This window comes from Phocoena phocoena, chromosome 4 (genome assembly GCF_963924675.1).
Source record: "Phocoena phocoena chromosome 4, mPhoPho1.1, whole genome shotgun sequence".
NCBI classification, from domain to species: Eukaryota; Metazoa; Chordata; class Mammalia; order Artiodactyla; family Phocoenidae; genus Phocoena; species Phocoena phocoena.
This window is the reverse complement of record NC_089222.1, coordinates 111,194,944-111,216,525: the sequence shown is the minus strand read 5'-3', so window position 1 is coordinate 111,216,525 and position 21,582 is coordinate 111,194,944.

Sequence of the window (21,582 nt, the reverse complement as noted above, 5' to 3'; positions counted from 1 at the left end):
AGTATTTTAAGACAATTATGATTCACCTGTATGTTGTTAGCATTTGTTGGACACAGTATAAATCACAAATAAATAGAAACATTCCTGGGATTATACAGATACCTTGATTAGTGCATTGAAAATACTAGCAACTATAATACAGCCCCTAGATGATAACATTAAATTACTTCTAATGAGTGATTTAAAAGTTAATTGGCTACTTTTATAACAGTAACAAGTGGAAAAAGATATTACATTGCCCAAGCATTTTTCAAAAAGTTAATGAGGCAATAAGAGCTATGTAAAGCAGGTAATCATTTGTTAATTGATCTGTTATTAGGATTATATTAAACCTGGAGTAATATATTTGCTTCCAGATTTCTTTAAAAAGGACAAGGTGGCCACACCCTTCCTGAAAAATCTTTAGTCTGTTTCTTAGGTAACTACTTAGCCATTTATTACAATAGGGAGAGTAGTTGACAGATCATTAGTGAAATAAATAAATGATCTCTATGAACTCATATCTATCTACATGTACTGACTGTCTTGTGATGTGAGAATACATTATCGCCCTCAATAGGCATGCCTCCAAAGTGTTTGATGGGAAGAGTGTTATGCTGGGGAAAATAAATGCAAAGAAAAATTACCACACTGTGAGAATTAATTTGATTTCATTTGAAAATTTCTAGATATATTCAGCAGGATTCCTCAGTGAAGCCCACATGTGAGTTAGCTAGCAGAATGAATGGAATAATTCACCTTTCAACATTACTTTGTTGGCATCCTTCAAACATTAAAAACTATTAGGATCCATTATAGTGCTTTTACCCCTCTCCCACACCAACTCCATATTTTAGACCTAATTATTTCTACGAACAGGGATATGTTTTCAGATATTGCAATTATAAGAGATTCAAACTCATCTACAAACCAATGCCACTTTCCTTTCCTTTCATCATATAATTTGTGTGGGATATCTTTCTTCTCAATCCTTCAGTTGAAATCTGAAGTGCTTTTTTTTTTGTGATTTGTCTCTCTTCTTTTCATACACTTTTCAGAAATACTTCCCCCATAATTTTCACCTAAAACAAAACAAAAATAACCCTTTTTACTGTTTGTTTTAAAGCTTAACAGAGCAATAAGATCTGACCTGTCCAAATCAGACATGCTGTCTTCTTCCACCCTAACAAACAAGAGCATATTAATAATGTAGTGAACCAATAAAGATGAAGGCCTGATTAACTCCCTGGCTAGAATTAATTACAGCAGAAGCAGTTGTTCTTACAACCTAAATTAGAGCTTGTAAATGATATGGGTAGTCAATGAATTACTGTTTCTGATATGGTGTTCAAGAATGTGCATTACATGTCTCTTATTCATACCAGTAACAGGTTATCCAGTGGTGATGAGATTCACATTTCTAACATATATTTGTGTATAATTATACTAGCCATCTTTTTAATTAAAGTTGAAATGAGTCAGTCAGAGTTATGGATTTGTATTTTATCTCCTGTGGGCAAGGTAGCTGTATTGTTAATTCTTATTGCTTTTTGTCCCTAGTTATTTAAAATCTAGGACTATTAGTGTCAGACTGGACCTGCAGTATTAAAATTAAAATATTTTATGATATATCATAAAATAAGAGGAACCAGTCATTTGGAATAATTATTTTTCTGTGTTCCAACAACTGCTTAATTTTCTCTTCCAGTAGGTTCTTCCCTACATCTTTTTTCATGAGGATATTCCTTAGTTCAAAGAAAGAGAAGCATTTTTATTGCTTTTCTGGACATTTATCATTGCAGTCCCTTGTGGAAATAGTGAAGAAAATTTCTCACTAGTTCCCTTATTTAACAACTTTTTTTCCAGTTCATTATGATTGATTTTGTGCTATTGTGCCATTTTTTATGGCTGTCCCTAAAGTCGTCAACAACTACCTATGTCCCATCTAACATACTTCTGACAGCATACTATCAAATTTTTTTTGTTTAGTTTTTACAAGTTCTCTTTTTGTGTTTCTATCATTTATTTTTTCTTATGATGAGTGATATATGGGTCATCAGGTTATTTGTGATATAAGATGACCAACGTGGGTTTTGATAGTACCTTTTCTATTGTATGATATTCTCTTTCTAAACATTGTAAAGGAAAAGTAAACATTCTTCTCTTTCTAAACATTTTACATGTAAAATATATACATATATATATTTTTCAACATTTTAACAATGACTTTGAAACTCAAAGGGAAATAACAATTAGTACTTTGTACATGTTCTTATGTAAAATATATATTGGAAGTTTTTTATTTAGTGATTTAGAGGATTTAAGATTAATAGTCACTAATGTTCAAGAATTTATGGAGATCAGTACAATTTGTTGTGAGTTGACATGTTCTGTACCTAGTTATTCTAACTTTATTTTTTAACCTTAAAAACATTTCCACTCAAATATGTTTTAGACTTGCAAGTTTAAACATTTTAAATATTAGTGTTTTTCAGTGATTTCCTCTTCTGGCGATAGGGAAGTAGGTAGCTAGTATATATTCCCCGCTGGGAACAATTAGAAAATTCAGTAAAATATATATTAAAACAATTTTATTGCAGTCATGTTAGTTATATCTTGTTGTATAGCAAGCTAACCCAAAAAAACTTAATGGCTTAAAACAGCAACAATTTATTTAATTCATGATTTTATGTGTAAGGAATTTTGAGTGTCATTCCACAATGAACCACGTTTAGCTGAACTCACATATCTTTAAGGTGATGTTCCTTGTAGCTGCTTGGCTTAGTTGCCTTATTTGGAATCACTGGGATGACTGGAGTCTCCCTCCCCAGTCTTTTACTTCCCAGCAGAATAGCCTGAGCTTGCTCATATGTTGGTTGTAAGGCTCCCATGAGCAGCAATGGTAGAAGCTGCAAGAAACTATTGAGTCTTGGGCTTTGAACTAAGGAAATGAATTTCTGCAACATTCTATTAGCCTAAGCAAGTCACAAATCCAGCCAAGATTTAAGAGGTGGGGACATAGACTTTGAGACTCCATCCTGACTAGAGGAGCTGTAAAATGTTGTGACCATTGTGCATCTGGCACACAAAGATTTCATAAAGTAGTGGAGGATTGCAAGGCTATGTCCCAGGAAAAGAAGGAAGTCCAAATGACCAAATTGACATTTGGATCTACTCATTTCCTTGTTTTCTGATAATTCCAGGAAGGAGATGGAGAATCCAATATTCTGAGATGTGTTTTTGACAGATTTGTGGGGATAGGGAGACAAAAATGAGAATCCAAAGCCCATCAGGGCTGTTCATAAATGCCCCATATGTTGGGTTGGGACTTTGAAGGCCTACACTATAAAATGTCTCCTGGTAGGAAACAAAATTCAGCTTAAATATAAATTCTCTCTGGAGAAAGACACCATCATTCTAGGATTCAAATAATTTTTATAACTTTTTCAAATATAATAGCAAGCATTTAATTTTAGTGAACCAGTCAAACAAAAAGAAAAAAAACAAAAAAACAAAAACCACTTGATTTAAAAATGAAGAGAAAAGCTGACATCAGAGGAGATCCAAGGACTTTAAAATAACTCTGCTCAGTACGTTCACAGAGATAAATGACAAGGTTGAGCATTTCAGGCAAAATACACACACACACAACTAGAAACTTCAGTTAAGTAATTGAAAAATCTAGAATTAAAAAAGAAAACATAATATTTGAAATTTAGAAATCAGCAAATTAGTTTTACTGGAGATTAGACACAGTTAAAGAGATAATTCATAAACTTAAAGAAAATCAATAGAAAATATCCAAAATGAAGAATTAAGAGAAAAATAATAATTGAGAAATACAGATGAGGTGAGAGAGAGGAGAGGAGATACACTGAGAAGTTGTGACAATATTTTTAATTAACTACCCTCAATATGGGATGTCTTATTTGTGCAGAAGCAATATTTGAAGAGATAATCACTGAAAATTTTCCAAAACTGATGAAACACATTAGGCCTATCAAAACTTAAGCAGGATAAATAAGGATAAATACAAAGAAAACTACATTTAGCAATATAAAAGCAAACTACTGAGAACCAAAGACATACACAGATATTAAGATAGCTAAAGTAAGAATGATCAACTTTAAAAGATTGAAATCCTACAGAGTATGTTTCCTGACTCTAGTGCAGTTAAGCTAGAAATGTACAATGAAAGATAACTAGAAACATTTCATATGATTGGAAATTGAGGAATACATTTCTAAATAAGGTATGAATCAAGAAATAACAATAAAAATTAGAAGAATATTTGAACTGAATGAAATGGAAATACTAAAAGTTAAAACTTGTGGCATATAACTAAGTATGCATTAGAAAAAAATGTAAAGCTTTAAATGCATATATTAGAAAATAGCAAAAGCTAAAAATCAGTAATCTAATAATCCATTCTAAATTAGTGAAAAAATGAAGGAAGTAAAGTTAGAGCAGAAATAAATGAAATAGAAATAAAACAGGAAGTAAACATACAAAGAGGAATATGAACTACTCAAAACATGGCTCATTTAAAGAGTGTAATGAAATTTTAAGCCTTGGTGAAGCTAATCAAGAAAAATTTAAATATGATATGAAACAATAAAAATGTAAAAAAATTGGGGCTTCCCTGGTGGCGCAGTGGTTGAGAGTCCGCCTGCTGATTCAGGGAACATGGGTTCATGCCCCGGTCCGGGAGGATCCCATGTGCCACGGAGCGGCTGGGCCCATGAGCCATGGCCGCTGAGCCTGCGCGTCCAGAGCCTGTGCTCCGCAACGGGAGAGGCCACAGCAGTGAGAGGCCCGTGTACTGCAAAAAAAAAAAAAGGGGGGGGAAAATGTAAAACATTGAGTAGATTTTGAAAAAGAGATTATCTAAGTGGCCAATAAATATATTAAAAATATTCAATTCTATTATTAATCAAGGATTTTCTGCTTACTGAGGCCTGTACTTCTGTAACAAGGTAATCTTAGGAGTTCCATTACAACAAGCCTGTCAACAATTCCTTTCTTTGATTGCAAGAGTCAAAGGCATTCAAATGAATATTCTCACTGGATGTTCTTCTACACCCCTGACGACTCTTAGTTGCATTCATGATTCTTATCAGTCAGAATGGCTAACTTATGCTTCAGTAACAAATCATCCCCAAGTCTTAGTCGCCTAATCAACAAGGTTTTTTTCTCTTTCCCCTATGTCTATTATGTATACCTAGAGGGTCTGCTCCTTGTCAGCCTCATTCCAAGAACATGAGAGAGCAGCCATCATCTACACTACAGTGTTTATGGTGGATATCACAGACAGAAAAAGAAAGACAGGTTAATTACAAAAGCGCTTTTAATGCTTCTACTCATATTTCATTTGCTAAAGGAAACCATAGCCGCCTCTAACTTTAGAGTGAGGAATGAGCTCTGAAAAGGAACTATGAACATTGGTAGATATCACTAATAATCCATACCTGTCCAACTCAACATCTCTCATTATTTCACAGTATTTTCTTCCTCTGCTGTCTTTTCAGATCTGTCTCTTTTCCTTTACAGGCTTTGTCCTTAATCTCTTTCCTCATGTTTTTAGAATTTGATTTTACCAAATTTTCTCTCATGCTTTTCTCTCTATTCGCTATGTATTTTAAAATAAGATTCTCTTAAATACAAAACAAAGCAAATGCTATCGTTGACATTTCTAATACCGTTAGATATTCCTTCATCTTTTTTCTTTCCTTTTATATCCAAAATAATTATTTTTTTACGTTTGATGGCTTCATTTCCTCAATTTATACTAACCCTTTAATCCTACCCTTTTACACTCAAGCACACTATTGACATCTTTCTCATGAAAGATATCAGTGTTTCCTCACATATAAGAATTAATAGTCTGTTTTCATTTTTTATCCTGCTTAACTTCTCTGCTTTACTGTCATTGGTGAGGTATTGTTTCCTACTCTCATGTCTACCTGTTTCCTATTTAGTAGGCCCTCTTATAATGTCTATTAATGCACATTTACTCCAATTTTCCATTTTTCTATCTTTTCTCTTTTTTTCTCTTCTTTTTTCTTTTCTTTCTTTCTTTCTTTCTTTCTTTCTTTCTTTCTTTCTTTGTTTTTTTTCATTTACCTTTACACTCATTTGTTCTGGCTCTCTCAACCATTCTCTAGCAACTAATCTAATCTGCATTTCAGCTTTTACCTCACACTCCTTATAGCTAGGCTAATATTTTTAATTATCTAATTGGCATTTCCAAGTAGATCTCTAGCATCTCAAACTCAACATGTCAAAATATGAATTTATCATCTACTTGTGATTATTTTCTCTCTCTCCTGAAGTCCATATTTCAATGAATGGTACAAAAATAAATTATCCAAGCTTGAAACCCTGGAGAAGTCAAACATATTTGAATTTTCCTTTCTCTTTTCCCATAATTCCAACTGGGTTTCCTTCTGAAATGTTATTTTAATTGTTTCTGTTGGTTTTAACTCCTTGTAGTGAACTTTTATTGGTTTTTCTGCCTACCTTCCATTTTTCTTTCTTATGGAAGTATATTCCAGGTTTTGCTTTAAGCGACTATGTGCTTTGTGTAGAATTACGACAACACCTCTATTCATGGGTATTAATGTTAGATCTCGGATTCTTTCCCTTTATTCACAGTAGCTAATTTAGTTAAGGATAACTGAGATTTTAGGCCAAATTTATCCCAAACTCACAGAAAAGTTGGAAGTAAAGTTTAAATATTTTTATTTCCTCTGAACCATTTGAGAGTAAATTGCTGACAATGTTCCATCACTCTCTAAATCTACGGTTTGTAATTCCTGAAAACAAGAACATTCTCCCCTATAGCAATGATACAACTATTAAGATCGTGGTCCCCTTCCTCCACCTTTAAAGTCAGGAGCAAAGCATCTTTGAATCTCTTTCTGATTCTGACTCTGACCCTACTGTGTCTCCCTTTCAATTACAAGGACTCATGATTGCATCAGGTCCAATTGAATAATCCAGGGCAATCTCTCTGTGTTAAGTCCTTAATTTATTCACATTTGTAAGGCTCTTTTTGACATGCAAAATAACATATTCACTGGTTCTGGGGATTAGGATGTGTACATCTTTAAGGGGCCATTCTTCTGCCTGCTGCACCATCTAATCTTTAGATCCAGCTCAGGTTTTATCAATTGTCCCAATAACATCATTCATCTCAAAATAATAAATCTTGAATCATACACTGCATTTAGTTGTCATGTTTCTTTAGTCTCCTTCCATCTGGAACAGTTCCTCAGTCTTTCTTTACCTTTCATATCCTTGACAGTTTTGAAGACTGAGCATAATTATTTTGAAATGTGTGCCTCAATTTGGTTTTGTCTATAAATCCTCATGATTTCCTTTACTTTGCAGCCTATCATGTAGCAACCAATTTTCATTGGTCATATTACTGAGTATATTCACTTCAATCACTTGATTAAAGCAGTGTCTGCTAGAATTCCTTAATTTAGACCTACTCCTTTTTCTTTTGGTATTAATGAACATTCTATGTGGAGGTATATTGGGGTTATACTACTATCCCATTCCTCAATAACTTTCAATTTATTAATGTATTATATTATCAGTATAGATACATGGTAGAGAGTTAATTACTATTTTACTTCTAGTAAAACCCATTATAACCTGTTACTATCATTATTTATTTTAATGCTCACATTGTCTTCGATTTAGACAGTGGAAATCCCTTTAAACTAGCATTTGTGTTTTCACGACCCCATTGTTCTTTGAGCACTTCTGCATTTTCTAGCTGAGCTGTAAAATCAACTATTTCTCCAAGGAGTTCTAGCTCATTTTATTGTAGAATGATGATTGGGAACCAATATCTGGATGTTCAGTGTGTTTATTGGTATTGGGGATCACTACTTTTAGTACATTTCAGTGGACAGAAATAAGGAACGTACGCACACATACCTTTATCAAAAACTATATGTAGATGCTAACTCTTCAAGTCAAATACCACATTTTAGTTTTCTAGGACTAAACTTTTGGAGAAGGAGAAGAAATGAAAGAGGAAAGAGTTTCAGGCATAAATTACCCTGAGGTAAAATCTAAATATAATAAAATTTTATTGAGGTAAAATCTAAATATAATAAATTTTTCCCATTTTAAGTTAAAAATAGCATTTTTTTTCATCCTCAATGTTTCTTCATTCTTTTCGCAGTAACAGCCTCCCCTGACCTCTGGTCCCAGGTAACTGCTGATCTACTTTCTCTCACTTTCACTGCCTTTACCAGAATTAGACATGAAGAGAATCACATAGCATGTGATCTTTTGTGTTTGAGTTTTTCACTTAGCATAATGCATCTTAGATTATCCATGTGGTTGCATGTATCAATAGTTTGTTCTATTACTGGGTAGTATGCTACTGTATGGATATATTGCAATTTTTTTTACCTATCCATCAGTTGATGATACTTTGAGTGCTTCTCAGGTTTTGTTTTTATGAATAATTATCTTTGTGAGAACATATGTTCTATTTCTTTTGGTAAGTAAATAGGAATGTGACTGCTAGGGTGTATGATGTGTATGCTTAAATTATAAGACATTGACAAACTTTTCCAGAGTGGTTGTAATATTTGATTCCATCTACAATGTATGAGAGCTCCCATTGTGCCACATCCTCTTCAGCACTCGGTAATGTTGGTCTTGTTAATTTTAGCCACTCTTGTGGGTATGTAGTGATATTTTATTGTGTTTTTTCTTCATATTTCTATGGCGGCTGGTAATTTTAGGCATCTTTTCGTGTGTTTATTGTCCATTTGAGTATTACAGAGAAATGTCTTTTCATATCTTTTACCATTTATTAATTGGGTTGTTTGTCTTGTTATTGCTGAATCATAGGAGTTATTAATATATTCTGTATACACATTCCTTTCTAGGTATTCTTTGCAAACATTTCTCCCAGTCAGTAGTTTGTGTTTTGTTTTCTTAATTGTGTCTTTCAAAGAGCAAAGTTTTTTTTAATTTTGATGAAACGCAATTTACCATTTATTTCCTTTTATGGTTTATGCTCCTGTGCCTTTAGAAAATTATTGCCTAATCTAGTGTTACAGAGAGTTTTCTCTGACACATTTCCAAACATTTTATTGTTTCAGATTTTTTTTTTAACTTTTTTTTTTTCTATATGCGGGCCTCCCACTGCTGTGGCCTCTCCTGCTGCGGAGCACAGGCTCCGGACGCGCAGGCTCAGTGGCCATGGCTCACGTGCCCAGCCTCTCCGCGGCATGTGGGATCCTCCCGGACCGAGGCACGAACCTGTGTCCCCTGCATCGGCAGGCGGACTCTCAACCGCAGCGCCACCAGGGAAGCCCTGTTTCAGATTTTATGCTTAGATATAGGATACATTTTGAGGTAATTTTTGTATGTAGTGTGAAATTTGAGGTTAATTTTCTTCTATGTAGATATTTAGCTATTCCAGCTCCATTTGTTGAAAAGACTATTTTCTTCTCCATTTAGTTACTTTAGCAACTTGACCACATAAATGTAGGCCTATTTCTAGACTTCCATTTTGTTCCATTGATCTCCAGTCCTATCCTTTATCCCATATCATATTTTCTTGATTACTTTAATGTGATTGTAGTCACGTAAGTTATTCAAGTATGTTCTTATTTTTAACACTTATTTTGCTAAGTTCTTTTCCTTATTGTATAAATTTTGAAATAGGCTTGACAAGTTCTTCAAAAAATGTTATTTTATTCAACCATCTAGAATGCTATTTTATTCAACCATAATTCTGGGTGATATATGCCCAAACCTATTGTTAATATCTTGTAATCATATGGAGGTTGAAAATAAAGTGGACATTGACAAGTGTAAAGATATGGAGAGATACTGCATCTAAGTTACATATTTTGAGTCTCTGAATCAAACAACTGTTTTTCAATTAGTCGATACAATAAATTCTATCTTTGGTACAAACCAATTTAAGTCACTTTTTTTGAGTCCCTTGCAAATAGTAGCCCTAATTTTTATATTCCCATCACAATTTTTCTAGTTCAGACACTTTTTATCTCTTCCAGAGCTATTGTCCCATAAAGATATACTTCCACAGCTATGAAATCAGATAATTTTAAGAAGCTTCTCATCACCTATTAAAAAAATACCAAACTTTAAAAAAAATAATAATTAATTAATTATTTTTGGCTGTGTTGGGTCTTCGTTGCCATGCGTGGGCTTTCTCCAGTTGCTGTGTGCGGGGGCTACTCTTCGTTGCAGTGCACGGGCTTCTCATTGTGGTGGCTTCTCTTGTTGCAGAGCACAGGCTCTAGGCACGTGGGCTTCAGTAGTTGTGGCACATGGCTCAGTAGTTGTGGCTTGCGGGCTCTAGAGTGCAGACTCTGTTGTTGTGATGCATGGGCTTAGTTGCTCTGCAGAATATGGGATCTTCCTGGACCTGGCATTGAACCCATGTCCCCTGCACTGGCAGGTGCATTCTAAATCACTGTGCCACCAGGGAAGTCCAAAAAAATATCAAAGTTTTAATCATGGAATTTAAAATTTCTGATTATTGGGCCTTGCTATAATATTTTTTAAACACATTTTTTGCCCTCCTCTACCTCAGCTCACACAATCTTTGGTCCAATAATATTGACTTTCTCATTTATGTCCAAATAAAATGAGAACACCCTGGAACAGCACTCTTCTGAATTTTTAATTAAAAAATTTTTTTGCTGCTGCTTCTAAGTTTGGGTACTTATTCCACTTATCTTTGACAGTTGAAACCCTAGGTATACTACATTTTCATTATCCCTACAGATTTTTCTAGATCTCATAACAGAATTAGTTCCTCCATTATTCATCCTTGAGGTGACTAGAGGATTTTCAGCCTCCATGAAAACAATTATTACAGCCTTATTTCATTATGCTTTGTGTACACATCTCTCTCCTTCTAAAATATGAGCTCCTAAAGCACAGGATCCATATTTGTATCCTCTAAAGTGCCTAGAAGAACGTCTTAAGGAAAGTATTTGTTGACTCAATTACAAAAAGCAACTAAAAGTATTCTTAATTCTTGAAAATAAATTAAAAACAAACTTTTAAGCTCCAAAAACAACTGATGCATCTTGTCTTGTTTCTTTGTTGTTCCCTTGAAGTTAAGAATTTGGGGGTTTATTTTAGATATTACAAGCCTCTCATTTTTGAAGGGCAACTCTGTTGCTATTTCTGGTCTTTTAGTTCAAAGGCATATATGTAATGCAAGGGTTCTCTCTTTTAGGATCACAGGGACCAACAGGTATACATTCTAATAAAACCAAAGATACTTAAATTGTAATTTATTTCATTGTGTCTATGTAAGTTTAGATTATTAATACATTTATACACATTTACCAGCAAAAAATGATTTCAGAGTAATAATAAATGGAAAACTCTCTCTGAAAATTTAGTGTGTTTTATACCCTGATCAAAAGTTTTTAATCTGTCTTAAAATGTTGTTACTTTCCTCACCTCTTCATTTTAATATAAGATGTTAGATGGCAATTGTCAGAAAAATCTACCAAGCCCAGATGTACTTTGGGGTCTATTCCTGTAACTAAAGAAGTTCGTTAATTTAGGAATTTATAAAGATGGCAAAGAAGATAAAACGGAATGAATTCATACCACGTGTGGGGACCACATTAGCTAGTCTACATAGAGTTTATTAAGCACTAATTTATAAATGCAACCTGTATAAAACTCTATAGGATAGTTTTCTTTCTTTTTAAAATTTTATTTCCAATACCTCTACTTTAGAAAAGGGTCAAATATCCTTAGCCTGATGTAGCCAAGATAATTGTCTGTGTCCTGTTTCTTTTATAATCATTAAGGCTGTACTAGTGGCATGGCAGAACTGGCTTGTGCTGGTTTCCTGGAGTCAAATGTTAAATATTCAGAAAATTTCCATGTCAGCTGTTAAAGCATTAGTATTTTAAAATTGGCCATGGTGTAAGTATTCACACCAGAAACACAGCAAACTCTACTGAATTAGGATTCCTACTGTCTTGGTCTGTTCAGACAGCTGTAACAAAAATACCATAGAGTGAGTGGCTTAAACAATAAACCTTCATTTCTCACAGTTCTGGAGGCTACAAAGTCTAAGATGAAGTCACATCTGGAGAAGGACTGCTTTTTGGTTTATAGATGCCCATTTTCTTACTGTGTCCTCACACAACAGAGGGGTAAGGGAGCTCTCTGGGGTCCCTTTTATAAGGACACTAATGCCATTCAAGAGTGTTCTACCACCATGACCTAATCACCTACCAAAGACCTCATCTCCAAATACAATCACGTTGGGGATTAGGATGCCTGTATAAATTTGGGGAGTGTGTGGCCAAATATTCAGTCTATAGCATCTACCTATACCTACAGGGAAGTGATTTACAAATATACCACTGATTGTTATCATTATAGGTACTCTTATTTTTGTTTTATGCTGTTTTGTTCCATAGCAGTCTGTCCTGAGAACCTACTTCTTTACATAATGGGGATGCTGCTAAGCACTGGCTTATCTCAAGGGTCTTAAACTGTTTTTTCAGTGCATTATCCCCTTGGGTGCAGGGAATTCTTTCTTCTAACTAATGGGTGTTCAAGAAGCCCCACTCCACCCACCCTGCCCTGACCCTGAACATATACATGACCTTGGAAAGTTGTGGTTTGCTATCCAGTTTGTGTTAAGAAAAGTCTGGAAGACATGGTTTGTTCATACAGCTTAGTCAACCAATGAAGTATTGATACAGAAAGCATCAACTGAGCTTAGCAGACTAGGAGCAAGTTTTCTAAAGCTCTTGGCGAAAGAACAGGTCTTAAAGTGGTCCTTATCAACATTATTTATTCAAACTACCCTGCTCCCAACCTCATCCAAAGTACTCTTCTTTTATTCAGTTCAAAACAGAAGCTGAAATGCTTTTTCCCTATATTTGAAATTGCTGAACAGGTCATAATTTCACTGAGTTTTCTTTCTAATATTTAGATTTTTCCCAATGCAGTTTGCTGAATATTACTTATCTGAGGATTCTCTCTCTCTAATCTGCACCCTAGACTTTAAGAACTGGCTTCCCCAATGCCTCACTCATCAGTACTTAGCCACCTGTGGACTAAATTTGCTGACAATGAGATGCAGTATGTAGTGGAGTTGAAACTGGGAGTCTGGGTGTAGCTATGGCCCTCTGGTCCTCACCATGCGCAAAGCTCTTCTGGCCACTGGGGAGGAGCCTCTGGGGTCAGAAAAGATGGTCAGAGGGAACACTTATTCTGAGGCAGGGGGAGGAGAGAATGAATGCCTACTCTTTAAAAGCACTCTGACCTGAATCCTCAATCCCAGCATTCTGTGGTAGAAAGATTGGCTCACTCTGCTGCCTGGGTTGGGGTACAGTGGTCTGTTCAACTGATGTTTGTATGACACTTCTGCTTTGAGGGAATTGGGTAACATACTTCTTTATTACTACTGAGCATGGGGACCTGAGACAGGAGGCCTCAGAATTTGGAGGGCATTGGTTATCTCCCTGGGTAGTACTGAGTTTAGGTTAGTCTTGTCACAACTATTAAGGGCAGGGAACATCTTCATCTATCTTCTCTTTTATCTGAGAAATGCTATGTCTATGTATCTATGCTATGGCTGAGAGTTTTTTTACACAGAAACTTACTGGGGAGAACAAAACAAGAGGGTGGGCTCCATCTCCTTTAGGTTTGCCCACTCTTTCTTGGATATTCTTTCTCCTCTATTATCATTTTCATTTATCGATATCTATGGGTGCTTCTGTTTAAAAAAAAAATAAAAGAGGAAGAAGAAGTTGGGATGGGGATGGGGGATTAAGTAGAATGGATCTTAAATTGGAGAAGATGGTATGTTGTCTATTCCTATTTGACCTATTGTACTGGATTTCAACTTCTCCAGTTAACATATGAAAACTGGAAATGGATGGATCATTTTTCATGGGAGGCTTAGAGTAAACAATCACCAAAAAAGAAAAATTCTCCTACAGTCTTAGTTACTCTGGACTCTTGAGAAGGCAGAAAACCATGAAGGTATACTACAGACAATTTATCTGACTTCATGATAAGAGGGTCATGTGAGAATTGTTTTACAATGGTGTGAGACATGTATCATCTATCATGGGAAATGGATCCTGAACCCATATATACATACATTTTTAACTTAGAATTCAAAAAACTTAAGTTTCTGAATGAGAAACCTGTATTTTCCTTTTCCTGCCTTCCTGTTTAGCTTTTCTCAGCCTTCATGGTGCTCTCAAAAGGCCTAATAACTACAGTGGTTAATCTTAGAAAATGTTTTTCATAGAAAAAGGAGCCATTTAGGAAAAAATAAATCAATCTATTATTCTATTTAAAACTTTATCATGCTCCATACAGATATTTTAAATACCAGTAAAGAGTGAGATTTTCCAATTTTGAATGCTTGTATGTTTGAAAATATCAATGAAAATGTACTAACAAAAGAGAAACTGAGATCCACACCCATTTCTTGAAGAATTCATACTGTCTTCATAGGTAGAGCTCTGTTCTTTGGTTCTTTACTCCTGAAAAAACATAAAGACATTTAAAAAGACATTATTATTGTGAGGCAGAAAGTTTTTAATATATCTTGGATTATATTATAAATTAAAAGTGATTTCCATTTGGTCAGATTTTACATAATTTTACAAAGAAGTTTAAGATAGATACCCTTTAAACAAATTCAGCACTTGGAGATATAATAAATTAGGAGGGCTTCCCTGGTGGCGCAGTGGTTGGGAGTTCGCTTGCCGATGCAGGGGACGCGGGTTCGTGCCCCGGCCTGGGAGGATCCCACGTGCTGCGGAGCGGCTGGGCCCGTGAGCCATGGCCGCTGAGCCTGCGCGTCCGGAGCCTGTGCTCCGCAACGGGAGAGGCCACAGCAGTGAGGGGCCCGCGTACCGCAAAATAAATAAATAAATAAATAAATAAATAAATAAATAAATAAATTAGGAGATTGTCACTTTAATAAAAAGTTTCCACCAAGTTATTTATATTGAATGCTGTAGTGTGTCACCCAGATCTCACTTCAGGGATCAATTCCCCTACTATCCCAAGAGTTACCTGCAGGTGGTTCACAGTTAATTCTACCCTCAGGTATTACTCTCAGACAAAAGAAGTTGCCTCACCCATGTTTATCTCTTCCCTGAAGCATATATCTTGACTGAGTCATGTTGGGAATAAACTGTGTGGTCCCCTTGTGTTTTTTGGATACAACTGTGAATCATTGCAACTTCAGAAGTCTCCATGAAATTGGCTGTCTTTTGTCACAACAGCATTGCAGCTTAGCTTCTTACTCTGTCCATTCCTGCTTGCCTTACTCCTCCACAGGTGTTAATCCCAAGCACATTATACTTCTTGAATTCAAATATCTGTCCCAGATTCTGTTCCACAGTAAATGAAGCCTGAGTATTGGTACCAGTATCTGGGTGGTCTAAGGAAACAGATTCTAAAAGATTTTGGACCTTGATCGCCTGACAGCCAGAAGGCAATGCATATTTCATTATGGGTGATGAATGCAATACTGATATTCCCTTGTATGCTGTAATTGTGCAGTTGGTCAAATTTTAACCAATGGTGAACTGGGATAACATACCAGTAGAAGGGAAGGTACTGATGGTCACAATAACCCCTATGATTGAGAAGCTCAGAGCAGGCAGTAAATATAGGACAGTAGAATTGGATGTCTGCTGCTGAATGTCATCAATTTACTGGAAGAGACAGACAAAGGCATGGGTTATTAATCACCAATTTAAAGTGAAATGTGAAAACCAGAGTGTTTCCTTGGCAGAGTATGAAGAGACTCTCATCTTCTACAGCCAGATATAAAAAGCAGAGGATCAGACTCAGAATTTAATTATAAGGAGATCAGAGCTTTAGAGAAGACTGAATTATCAACTTCAGCAAATATGCTATGCCAAGGTTAGGGTCTTGATTGGGAAAGAGTGAGTCCCCTCTTTTCTCCCCCAGCTTATTGAGATAGAATTGCATATAACATTGTGTGAGTTTAAGGTGTACAGCATGATGGTTTGATGTACATATATATTGCAAAATGATTTCCACGGTAAATTAATATAGCCATTACCTCATGTAATTACTTTTTTTGTGTGGTGAGAATTTTAAGACCTACTTCTTAGCAACTTCTAAGTATACGATACAGTCTTGTTAATTATAGTTACCCAACTATACATTAGACCCCCAGAACTTATTCCTCTTATAACTGGAAGCTCATACCCTTTGACCAACATCTCTCCATTTCCCCACCCCCAAGCAATCACCAGTCTACTCTCTGTTTCTATGAATTCGTTTTTTTCCCCAGGATTCCACATATATGTGAGATCATACAGTATTTATATTTTTCTATCTGATTTATTTTACTTAGCATATATGGGGTTCATATATGTTGACCTATAACTATATCTACTTGTTTTAAACTGATAGTCATTTAAGTGAAAACACTTTCTAAAAGAGCTATGATGTTTTTACTCCCTTCCCTCACATTTTGTGATTTTGTTAATATCTGTTTCATTCTTCAGGTTTGGGAAGTTTTCAGCCATAATTTCTTTTTCTTTTAATTTATTATTTATTTATTTATTTATTTTTGGCTGTGTTGGGTCTTTGTTGTTGCGCACAGGCTTTCTCTAGTTGCAGTGAGTGGGGCTGCTTTTTTTTGTGGTGCACGGGCTTCTTATTGTGGTGGCTTCTCTTTTTGCGGAGCACAGGCTTAAGGTGGGTTGACTTCAGTTGTTGTGGCTCGTGGGCTCTAGAGTGCAGGCTCAGTGGTTGTGGCACACAGGCTTAGTTGCTCTGTGGCATGTGGGATCTTCCAGGACCTGGCATTGAACCCAAGTCCCCTGCATTGGCAGGTGGATTCTTAACCACTGTGCCACCATGGAAGTCCCTCAGCCATAATTTCATCAAATACATTTTCGACCTCCTCTGTCTCTCCCTTCTCCTTCTGGGGTCCCGATAATGTGAATGTTGGTATTCTTGAAGTTGTCTCAGTGATCCCTTAAACTGTTCTCATTTTTTAATATTTGTTTTTCTTTTTGCAGTTCTGATTGGGTGATTTCCACTATTTGATCTTCCAAATCATTAGAAGAACTTATGCTTTCTTCTTTATCACCTAGTCTCCTATTCATTCCTTCTAGTGTGTTTTTTATTCCAGTTATTATATTCTTCAGCTATGACTGGTTCTTTCCTATATTTTTTAGTTCCTTGTTAAAAGTCTCACTGTGTTCATCTATTCTTTTTCCTAATTCAATTAGCAGTTTTATTACTAATTGCTTCAGACTCTTTATCTGGTAAATTATTTATGTTTGTTTCATTTGTTGATTTTTCAGGTTGTTTTTCTTCTTCTTTCACCTGGAACAAATTCTTCTGTATTCTCATTTTTGCTTGACTTTCTCTGACTATATGATGTTAGGTGAAACAGTTACATATCCTGGTCTTGAAGGGGTAGCTTTGTGTGGGAGCATTCCTATGACATCTATGTGTGACCAGTGCCATTGGTGGGAGAGCTAGATCTGAAGTGATCATGAGTCACATCTTCCCCCAGTGTGTGCTGACAGCTATCCCCTTGTTGGGAGATGGGACTGGAAATGGAGGGGCTAGAACCAGAGCCAGGTGTGAGTTGGGGTTTCTCCTATGCTCAGTGGCTATCACCACCCTATCAAGGGTGGGTTTGGTTCCCAAGTTGCTGGAGCAAAAGCCCTAAGGGTTGGGTCTGAGCTGGTTCTGTTCCCTTTAAGTGTGAAGCAATGGCACCTTCAACTCTCTCAGTGCATCACTGTGCCAGCATGGGGAAGGGATGATATGGTCAGAGTGTAGCTGCTCCTCTTACCCTTTTACATTGGTCCTTCTTGGTCTCTGTGGTCCAGGGGGATGCTTCACCCTTATCGCTGGGTTCTGAGATTTTCACAATTGTGTCTTGTGTATGAATAGTTTCTGGTTAGTCTTCTCAAGGGGACTGAAATTGGGGATGACCTATTTTGTCATCCATATGACATCACTGTGCTCCTCCCCCCAAAAAATCTTGAGATGAAGAAATCTAGGTCAATGCACTTGGAAACCTTTCATCCAGAGATTCCTCTGTATTGGCTAAGTCTTTAGAAGTAGTCTACTCTTTCATATTAAAAGTCATCTTTCTCCATTTTTTGAAGACAATGCTGTTCTCTGTCTTGAAAGACAATATACATCCCACCTCCTTAGATCTACTCTAATTCCAGTCCTGGCCAGAAACTAAAATCTAGGATTAAGGGACAATATAGTCTAGCCAAATATGTGCTAGTTTTGCTAAAAAAGAAAGAGGATGACATACCAAAGGAAATGCAGGACTTACTAATTTAATAGTAATGGCAGGAATTGTGTAGGTATGGGACTGGATCTTGAGGGAGCTGGACCAATTGCAAGCACTCTCCCATGATACTGGTAATATATTTTGGTGAGGATGAGAGAAGATAGTGCTAACTAACTAGGTGGATTTTTGCAAGCTGAAAGAAAGTGATGGCTCTCATTAAGTGAGATATAAATGCCAAAACTAAGATGGCATATAATGGAAGAAAGGATAAAGAGAGTCAAAGAATTGGCCTGCTGGAGTGGATAAACTGCATAAGACCTGCAAACTCAGTAGCTGACTATGTTCTGCAGGAGGCTGGGGGAAATTCTGTTCTCCACAGTGAGTAAGGTGAGGGAGTCTCCCACTTTGTTGTGAAGGTCAATGGTGACTATCCTCTGAAGTCCAGGATTGATCACTGGTACATAACACTGGAAAGAGGGAAGAGTTTACATTGACATCTAAGGGCCTGGAATATCTCTGACAAAATGGGAAATAAAGAATTCTGAAATAACATAAGCTAGGTGTCAGTGCAGCAAGGTCAGAGTGGCAGCTGGGGGGCTGAGTCACATAGAAATATAGAGATACTTGTTAGAACACTGTAAGCTTAGGGAAAAATAAATGAGAAGCTGACAAGGATATTGATCATTTTATAAAAAATCAAAGGAATTCAAGGATGGATGATCAGGAGGCTGAGGGTTTCTGCCCCCATAAAATGTCACAATCTCTTGCCCAGTTTCATGATATGAGCCAACTTTAAGTTCCGGATTACACTGACCAAAGGAAAGGCCAGTTTTCCAGGAGAAGGAACCTGTAAAACAAAGCAAATGTACTGTGCTATAAAGATTCAAAGTCCTTACTCAGAGGGACCTACATCCATTTAATTGGGTAACCATACACTGGGTAAAGGGAAATAGCCTCATCACTAACTAATCGTGTGAACTTGGATGAATTAAGTTTCCCTGGGGTAAGAGTTGATTCATTTGTTAATTGAGGGACTTATACTGGGTGATTGAGCTTTAAAGCATCTTGAAAGTTGGAAAGTTAAATATTTTCCTTTTCATTATGTTTTTATTGCAATTTGGGTTACAGAGTTACTGGTTGGGAACAAAAAATATTAAAGAAATGTTTGAATCTTATGGGACAGGGTCTTGGTCATTCTGAACATAGGTACAAGTTGTATGAACATTGTTTAATAATGCTAATGAGACAAAAGGAAGGCTTCCTCATGGCAGATGACTTGTAACGGACCATGTAACAATGAATGTGAATAACTCATTACATTCTTCAAGCATATGCAATATTTGTTATATGAGAATTTATAGACATGATTTAATTTATGATTCTTTCATTCATCAATTACTCATTGAGGGCCTATTTTGTGTCCAGACTATACTAGCCCCTGGGGATATAGAAACTAATAAGATAAGATCCCAATTTTTAAATAGTGCAGAGTCTCCTGGGAGAGACAGACATATACACAAATATTACAATGTAAAAGATTTGGTATAATAGAGTATAAACAGAATGCTGCTGATGAATTTGGTATGACCTTATGCGGACAGAATATATTTCTTCTACAAAGATTGACTGTCAATCAGTTTGAGTATGTCTGCATTATAACAAAGGTGATCCCCATCAGCCTATCATAAGTCAACAAGGCACTTCCTTAAAATCAGCAATTGCTGTAGCTATTCGCATCAGCTCTGCAGTTCTGTGGGGACATAATAAACCCCTTCTCTTTGAGCATATCTTATCTAGCATCTATTTTAACCTAAATATCACAGAAATAATTCTTACTGGAGAAAAAGGGAAGACTGAAAACTGAAAATAGAATTTCTTAGACTAGAATTATGATTTCAGGCTGGGCCACTCCCAAGCACCTCAAGGTGGCAGAGGAGAAAGATTGCAGAAATGAAGGGAAAGATTAAACTATGGAAAAAGAGAGACTACAAAGCAAGTAAGGAATTATTTTATGGCTAGAGAGAGTTAACATAATATATAAGACATTAACTTCTACAACCACCCTACATTTTATCCTTCCTCTTCTAAAACATGCACCACGTGGTCACTCTGGTAACTTAAAAGCAGAAGCTGCCTGAAGCTGCCTGAAGTCAACAACTCTTTCTACCATTTTCTAAATTCAGACCCCACTGGGGGATGTGGTGGGGGCTGGTAGTTGAGGGTCTGGGTCTGTGAGGGAGGGACAGTCTAGCAAGTTGGGGACTGCTTTTGAGATTACCAAAAGGAGAAAAGGGGGTTTATCCTGGGTGAAGGGTAATAGAGGTCAGTGTATCTTAGAGTCACAAAAAGCACTCTATGTCATCCAAACTTAGACAATTTTGAGAGTGAAAGCTCATACAAAAAAAAAAAAATTTGAAATTCTGAAAATATGTATCTATGGATTAACCAATTAGCTTCATAACATTGGTTGACTCTTCAAATAGTTTTTTTCAAAAAAATTCAAATTTAAAAGTTTTTCTAAAATATAAAAGCAACATATACTAGGTATATTAAAGCCACATTTTAAAAAATTTCCTTTATGTTGATTATCTGTACATTAAAAATAAAAGAATTGGGCTTCCCTGGTGGCGCAGTGGTTGGGAGTCCGCCTGCCGATGCAGGGGACACGGGTTTGTGCCCCGGTCCGGGAAGATCCCGCGTGCCGTGGAGCACCTGGGCCTGTGGGCCGTCGCCGCTGGGCCTGCGCGTCCGGAGCCCGTGCTCCGCGATGGGAGAGGCCACAACAGTGAGAGGCCCGCGTACCGCAAAAAAAAAAAAAAAAAAAAATTATTAAATAGAGTAAGGTTTGACAATTGACCTTGAAGAAAGTACAACTAAAATTTAGAAGCCTCACTTATTAATAAATGTAATGCCATTGTAGGAAAATTAGAGTGAATTATAAAGTAGTTGTCCAATTGTTCAAACTTTCCAAAATTGGATTGATGCTGGGCAGCAGAAAGAGTACACAACACCTAAGTTAATCTCTGCTCCATGGGTTTCTTTATTTGGTAAGAATATTTTTCCCCCAATAAGCTATGGTCACCAAAATTTTGAATTCACATAATAACCACAAAACAAATAAATGAATTTTCAATTTTGATCTTTTTAAATGAACTTATAATAACATTAAAATAATATAGTATTTTAATTAAGTGAATGGAATTTCAAAAACCCCCCTACTACTCCCCCACTCTCCCCTCACACACAAATCATGTTAGAATCTGTGAAACATAGGTAGT